At 43.7% G+C, this 7,727-nt stretch overlaps 1 pseudogene; it reads right to left on the reverse strand.

Moving 5' to 3' along the window:
- Positions 1-4,106: 4,106 nt before the first annotated feature.
- LOC108520113 (histone H1oo pseudogene) lies at positions 4,107-7,293 on the reverse strand (annotated as a pseudogene).
- Positions 7,294-7,727: the final 434 nt, after the last annotated feature.

Here is a 7,727-nt window from a genome sequence, read left to right on the forward strand (position 1 = left end):
TACATGCAGTAGAAAAAAATGTTTGGATTGTAGGCTCTGCAAGAAGACAAAGTTACATTTCCCACTCATCATTTAGTGAAAGCATCTATGGAATAGCATGAAGCCTTGCTGACAAACTGCCAATTTTTAAATACCCTTTATCAGCATCATTTTCATAGATTTTCTCTGAGATCCAGAAAAGATCAAAGATCAGTTTCCAGGATGCTTTTCCAAGTGTAATCAAGTTCAGTGCTAGAAAGTACAATGAGAACCACTCATGATCTGAACTGTTTAAAGCAGCTGAATCATTGCAAAAACAATTTCTTCCTCTTAATGTGTTTGAATCAAACTTTTGACCTCTAGTAAACTGGATGCCCCATTCTTTCAGGCAGTAAAAGAGCAGCTAGACTGGGAACCTGGAGGTATATAAAACACTACACTACTTTTTTTTCCTCTTAAAAATACAAATTGAATTACTTTAACACAGTTGGAGCAAATAACCATGATATGTCCTCAATTTAAGTCTTACAGCCCAACTGGGATGGCGTTCTGTGTTCCCAGTCTAGGGGCACATGGTTTTCATTAGTTTGTCAGGATTCTGCATTTCAGTTTGCACATTTAAATAAATGCAATTAGTTCATTTGTGATGGCCCCACGTACCCTTATCTTTTCTGATTTATTGAATAAGCCACACTCTCTTAATGTTTTGAGATTTGTCTAAATACTAAAAGGTTATTTGATATGACAAGTTACACCAAATACCACTTTTACTGCATGGCAAATAATTATACTGAAACTATCCACTGATACACCACTGCTTAGGAAGCCTTTTAAGTGCATCTATCTGACATTTTTAAAAAAATTAAAGTGAGACTAGTCCAGCCAACACAGACAAAGTGCAGGGTGCACACTTCTGGTTGTTCATAGCATAAAATGTTTAGAGGTGGAAGGACGTCAAGTGTCAATACCCATTTGACAAATCCAGAGAGCTAATGAGCATGTTTCTGGTCAGTCTGCTGCCAAGGTGGGATCAGAACTTGGCCTTCCTGGTTCTTGATTCAGTGCCAACTCCAGTTCCCCTCTCTCCCCAGCCCCTCCTTTATCTGGCAGAACTCGGGTTGAGTATTAAACTTGGATGAAGCAGGGCCAAAGCTGGCCGTGCATGCTTTGTGCCTGTCCCGCATTCTGGTCACATATGAGCCTTCTGCTCTTTTGCAAAGACTGAATTGATGGGATGGGCTCAGTCAGGTGCAACAAGGGAAGCCTGACAATAATCCTCAGCCACATCCATTGCTGGGTCCCCCACCGACACTGTCGGCTGTTATAAGCACCAGCTGGAAGATGGATGCTGGTATTTCCAGAAAGACCTTTTGAATCAGGAGGGGCTGTGACAGGCCCCATGCTGTGGCAAGAGCATAATTATTTCCAATAACTGTCTGTCTAGGCTACTTAGTGATTTCCAAAGCCAAGCTCCTCCTCACTGTGACAACACATTCAGTGTTTATCTGGGGGAGTTTTGCACTTACTTCTTATGGAAGATCACAATGCCGAAAATTCCATTCTGGTAATAGTTTAGTCAGCAAGGCAGAAAGGAATGACATCTTTTATAAATAATGATTAAGGACAACCTATATGATAACTTTGGATACTTGTTCAGGATCTGTTGTAGGGGGCAATAGTCTCATTTGGAACAATATGAACCATTAGAATCTTCCGTGAGGCAGGCTCTTGGGAGAAAAAGGCAAGCTCTTATGCTGAGACTGCCAAGGACAACAAAAAGCAGACTTTTGCAGCATGGTAGCAAAGAGCGCAAACTCCATTCTGAGTTTGAATTCCAGGTGTGTCGCTTACTAGCTGTGTAATTTTGGGCAAGTCACTAGCCCACTCCAAGCCTCAGTTTCCACCTCTGCAGAATGTGGGTTACTGTGGGTCATTGTGGAGATGGAATTAAATGCTGCTTGGAAAGTATTTGGCAAATGCCTGGCATCTGGCACTCAGAGGGGCTCAATAAAAGGTAGCCATTATCATCAGACACCAGTTAGTGGGGCTTGTGCTTTGAAAAGGGGACTTATTCTGATCCAACATTCCATGCTGATTCTCTGTGTTAATTAGATTGTTGCTGAAAACTCCATTTGGGCCTTTTTTGAGGCTTCCCTGCTACTTCTGTCTTTCCTCCTACTTGTCAAATGCTCTGGAACTCTCCACTTGCTGCGCAAATCTTTCAGGCCCAAGCGCAATGCCATCCCATGCACCCCCTGCTACCATGCAGCAGCACCAGACAGATCATCATACCTCTCATTTGGTGTCTGGATAGGGGAGTTCACCTTCCATGTTCATTCACATCTCCTTTCCCTGACATGATTACGCTTCTGGGAGACAGGGATTTGCCCTATATATCCTCTACAGCACTCAATACATGCCCAAGAGTCTTTCAGGTTCCCTGATCCCTTGCTACACAAAGTATGGTCCACAGACCAGCACCATTGGCATCACTTGGAGCTTGTTAGAAATGCAGTCTCAGGGCCCATCCCAGATCTGTCGAATCAGAATCTGATCCCCAAGTGGTTCGTGTACACCAAGTTCAGGAAACATCTCTCCAGTCCAGTATTTCCCAGACTTCAGTCATTCACATCTTCCCTTCACAGGTTTTGCCATTTTCCAGTACTATCTACACTATGTTTTACCTAATACATATTTTTACACTGACATGATTTCTTTCTCAGCCTCGTTCTAAGCAATACTATTCAATCTGTTAATGGTTTGTTCAGCAAGGCAGAAAGGAATATAATCTTTTGCAAGACATGAAGGTATAGGTGATTTTTTTTTCTGGTACACATTAAAATAAATAGCCAATAAGGAAAAATGTTTCTCTATCTATCATCTAAAATTAACTCATATACCACCAGGGATACACCTACCCACTTTAGCAAACACAGCTCTAGACTTTTTGTAGCTGGATTAGAAGACATCTAAGTCCAGTGCTCCTGAATTGTGTCTGTGGCCACTCAGCATGGTTATCCTACGGGGTGAATGCACTTGTCTTCAAGACAGAGATGGTTGTGGGAGGCTGAAAACCTAGGTTCTAGCCCTGCACCATCCCTTAATGACTTGTCATGTCACAGCCTCTCTTTGGGGCTTATTTTTACGGGTTAGCTGATCTCAAGGCTCCCTTCCAAGTCGAAAAATATGACATTATAATTATGAGATCAAAGGCTCTGGAGTCAGAATGACCTGGAGTTGAAACTAAAGCTCCATTACTTGTTCATTTCATTGAATCTCAGTTTTCCTCATCTGTAAAATGAACAATAAGCGGACATAACACCCATCTCAGAGGATTTGTAAGAAGAAAGGAGACAACTGAAAAATGCCTAGCTTAAAATGCGGCACATAGTTGGTGTTCAACAAATAATATGAATTATTAATTTTTTCCTAGCCTTTACAAAGCACAAATAATAATGGCTAGAATGTTTTTAGTATTTACTCCACCGCAGTCACTACATGAAACACTTCTTTATATTTTGTCACTTAATCCTCAAAATAACCTGATGAGGTAGGAATTCTTATAATCCCCACTTTATAGATGAAGAAATTGAGGCACAAAAAAGGTTAAGTCACTTGGTCAAAGCACACGTTTAGTAAGAAGCAAAGATAGATCTGAGTGTAGATCCTCTGAAGCTACAACCAGTATTCACAACAATGACCTGTCCTGCCTTCTTATAAAACACTAGTCAACATGCACGCTTTGCCAACTCAACAAATATTTTGTGATTTTGGCCAAGTGGCAACCTCATAACTAGTTTCCTTGGCTGTATAGTGAGGGGTGTTAGGAGTCCCCACCTCATAGGGTGTGGTGAGCATTGAATGAGGGCACCCTCATGGACATCACAGAGCAATTCCCAGCATAAGTGAATTGATAACCACGTGTTGCCATTGTTACCATTAGTTCTACTATTATTTGTTGAGCCTTTACATCTGCACAAGATTTTGTGTGTATGTGTTGGGGGTGGGGGAAAGAAACAAAAGTCTTTATTGATAAATAGCTTATGATGAAATAAATAGAGCAGTGGTTTGTTGAAGAATGAAAACTAGGGCAGAGGCTCGGTCCCTCTCTGCCCCTGCCTCCGGCCCTAGGATACAGCCCTCTGGCTAGACACTTCGGATGAGGAGACTGTAATGGGCAGTCCAGCCTTTCCTGGGCCCTTGGGGGTCTCTGTCTTCCTGGACAGGTGTGCAGGTACCACCTTGGAGCCACTGTCCTTAGCAGGAGAAGCAGACTTGGCATTTGGCCCCTGCCCAGCCCCCTAGGCAGCTGCCCTTTAGGAGCCTTGGCCTTGGCCTGCCACCTTCTGGTTGAGGAAGCAGCACCATTCTTGACCTTGCTGACAGTGGGTTTTGAACTCTTACTCCCAGCTTTGGTTTTCTTGTGGTCCTCAGCATCTCCTTGGCTGCTCCTGCTGCCTTTGGCCTTTGCTTTCCTACTGAGCTTGCTGGCACTGGAAGGGGCCTGCGTGGCCTTGTCTGGCTTGGGGGTGCCTTCATAGCCTCGCCCGGCTCTGGCCTGGTGTCCTTGGCCGTGCCACCTTGCTTGTGGGCCTTCTCTGTGGCTGCACCTGGCTTGGGAGGAGCCTTCTGCACTTCTGCTGGCCTCTTGGCTGCCTTCTTCACCTTGCCCGCGTTGGGAGGATCCTCCTTGGCCTCACTTGGCTTCTTGGGGCCCTTTCCCTTGGCCTCTCCCACTCTCCTGGGGACCATCGGGGGACCATCTTCCTGGGTGGGATTTTCCTCTTGCGCTTGGGATCTAATTTGAAGCTGCAAGTGGACCCCTGGCTTTGGAGTTGAGGGGTCTGGCGAGGAGGCTGCGGCACATGCCAGTGGCCAGCGCCTGCTTCAGCAGGTACTTGAAGCAGTGGACGTCCAATGTTAGGTACTTGTGCAGGATGTAGAGCTTGATGGCCACCACCGACGTGCCCCAGCACTGCTCCCCCACCTGCAGAGCCTCTACCACCCTGTGGGGGGTGGGGGAGCTGGGAGGAGGGGAGGACGGTGAGGGGGTAGGAGGTGGCACCCTACCGGGAGGCTGCTGCAGCTCAGGTCTGGCTTTTCAGATTCAGGAGAATCTGGCTTTTCAGATTCAGGAGACCTGGATGATCCTGCTATGGAAGTCAGAAGGAGGGTGAGATGCCGCTGGTAACGCTCCCAGGAGGGAAGGCATCTGGAGTTTTACCTTTCAGTTATTGTAAGGACTTCCTCAGTTTAATTATTTTAATTTTTTATTTTTTGAGACAGAGTCTTGCTGTGTTGCTCAGGCTGGATAGTGCAATGGCACTATCACGGCTCACTGCAGCCTCAACCTCCTGGGCTCAAGTGATCCTTCCACCTCAGTCTTCTGAGTAGCTGGGATTACAGGAATGTGCCACCACAGCCAGGTAATTTTTAAAATTTGAAGTAGGGATGAGGTCTTCCCAGGTTGCCTAGTCTGGTCTTGAACTCCTGGGCTCAAGCAATCCTCCTGCTCCGGCCTCCCAAAATGTTGGGATTACAGTGCACCCCACCAGGAATTCTTTATCAGATAATTTAATCTATTAAATAGATGCCTACTCATGGCCCCCTAAAACAGTAGCCTTTATACATGGGGTGGCCATATAATTTTTCGTCCAAACTGGAGGCACAGACATTAACAAGGATTGACCCAGGCAAGCCAACATGATCACCCTACTTCTAGGGCCCCTCTGCTGTGAGTGAACATTGTCCTCACAGCTGTACACACTAGGGCCCCCTTTCCCATTGGAGAACTGTACATAAAGTGACAAAGGACAATTAAAAGCAGCACATCTCTAAGGACAAAGTAACACAGACCCAAATAAAGACCTCAAGGCTGAAGAGCTGCAGAATAGAGCACTCATTTGCCCTGGGCTTTAAGGAGGTGTAGTCTTCAAATGCTTTGCTCTAAGACACTACTTAAATAACTGCTTTCATTAGATTAGCACAGCAAATTGATTCAAATAAATGTCTTCCAAGATTTGCACATAAATGAAAACAGGATCACAATCACCCCCTTGTAAGAGGTTTTGGGACGGCTGTGGGTTTTTAATCAATATATCTGCCTTTTCTTCTCAGTGTCATTGGAAAATAAAGTAACTACTATCAATTTGACTTGTTCTGCATCTTGATCTCATAAGTCCTGATATTGACCATGTTAAAAGTGACAGCTAAAGTTTTCCTTACACACATGAAAAACCATATTCATAACCTATTTGCCTGAATACAGTTCAGCTCATTTCCCATTATTTGGGGCATCAAAAAGAAGAGGAACCAGCCTATGTGCATTAGGCACTTGTACCCTGTGGTGAATATTTATTCCAGATTTTCTTAGCCTTAATTTCCCCCTTTTTCCACAACTGTATTCATGTGGCAGTCCAGCCCACTGATGTCCTCCATCTACATGGTCTGGGTAGGACTCCACTGCTGGGGCAAAGCCCTCAACCTCTGCAGAAGCTACTTAACACAGATTTCCTCCAGCCGTGCTAATTGGGCGAATCAGAGCTCATTTTGAAACTTTTTGTTCAACAACTGGGGAAGGGGAGTTTTTTGGTTGCTGGACTTGAACTTGAAACTGCGTAAACCACCAAGTGCTATACAGTCATCTCGTCACCCAAGAAGGACCCCAATATGCAGAGGAAAGAAGAAAAAGGCAGACCTGAGGAATGAAAAGAAACCAGATCCTGAAGTCACTGTTCAGCCCCAAGCAAGATGCTCTTGAAGTCAGTCCTACCCGTGTACCTTTTAGTAACCTGAACCCATATGTAAGAAAAAATTTATATATTCTATATATGCATATATATAATACCCTAATTCCACTTAAATTTGGGTTTGTAACTTATTATCAAAATAGCACTAACAGATACATGCATCCCGTGGCAGTGCTTTTCAAACTTTTTGACCGCTAAGAATCACATTTTATACTGCAACCCAGAATGCACATAGGAGTGACTCAAAGTTTCATGAAATTACAGAACTCTTAGAACATATGATGATGCTGACACTTGCTGTCTTGTTATACCTAAAAAAAATATCGGTAGTAACCCACTAAATGGATTTTATGACCTTCATATTGAAAAAACACTGTCTTATGAGATTAGGTTAAAATTGATTTCACCAGGAAGAATGAGATAAGAAATGACATGATAATTTCAGTAAATCCAGTCATTGGGGAGAATAAGAGATTTGGCCCCTAAATTACCTAGAGGGTTTATCAAACATCTGGCAACAGAAAATTGTTATCTTACCACTTCTCTCTAACTGCCCATGGCACATATTTGTCAGAAGAGGAGAAAAAAAAATCTTACTGGCTTAGAAATACATGAATTATCCCCCCAGAATCTTCCATCTAAAACAAAATCACAACCACATCTAACAACCACATACGTAAGTAAAGGAAGATACATGTAAGACCTGCTGATGAGCTAAGTACATTATTTATCTATAGGCTGATAGTCATTTCAGTGAGCCTCAGCAGTCCCGAACATACACAAATAGTGCATTCATGGTACGATCAGATCTCTGGGGCAGATGTAAAGGGAGAAATAGAGAGAGAGATCACTTGCAGTATAAGCCTCAAACCTTCACTTATGTGTGTAAGATAACTATGAAGATTTCCTGCTAGAAAATGACTGCAGGCTGGATAAGGCAGGGTATTTTTAACTGTTTTCCATGTACCCTATTTGTATTGTAAGTTAGCCAAAACTTTC

This window comes from Rhinopithecus bieti, unplaced genomic scaffold (assembly GCF_001698545.2).
Source record: "Rhinopithecus bieti isolate Rb0 unplaced genomic scaffold, ASM169854v2 scaffold_47418, whole genome shotgun sequence".
Lineage (NCBI taxonomy): Eukaryota > Metazoa > Chordata > Mammalia > Primates > Cercopithecidae > Rhinopithecus > Rhinopithecus bieti.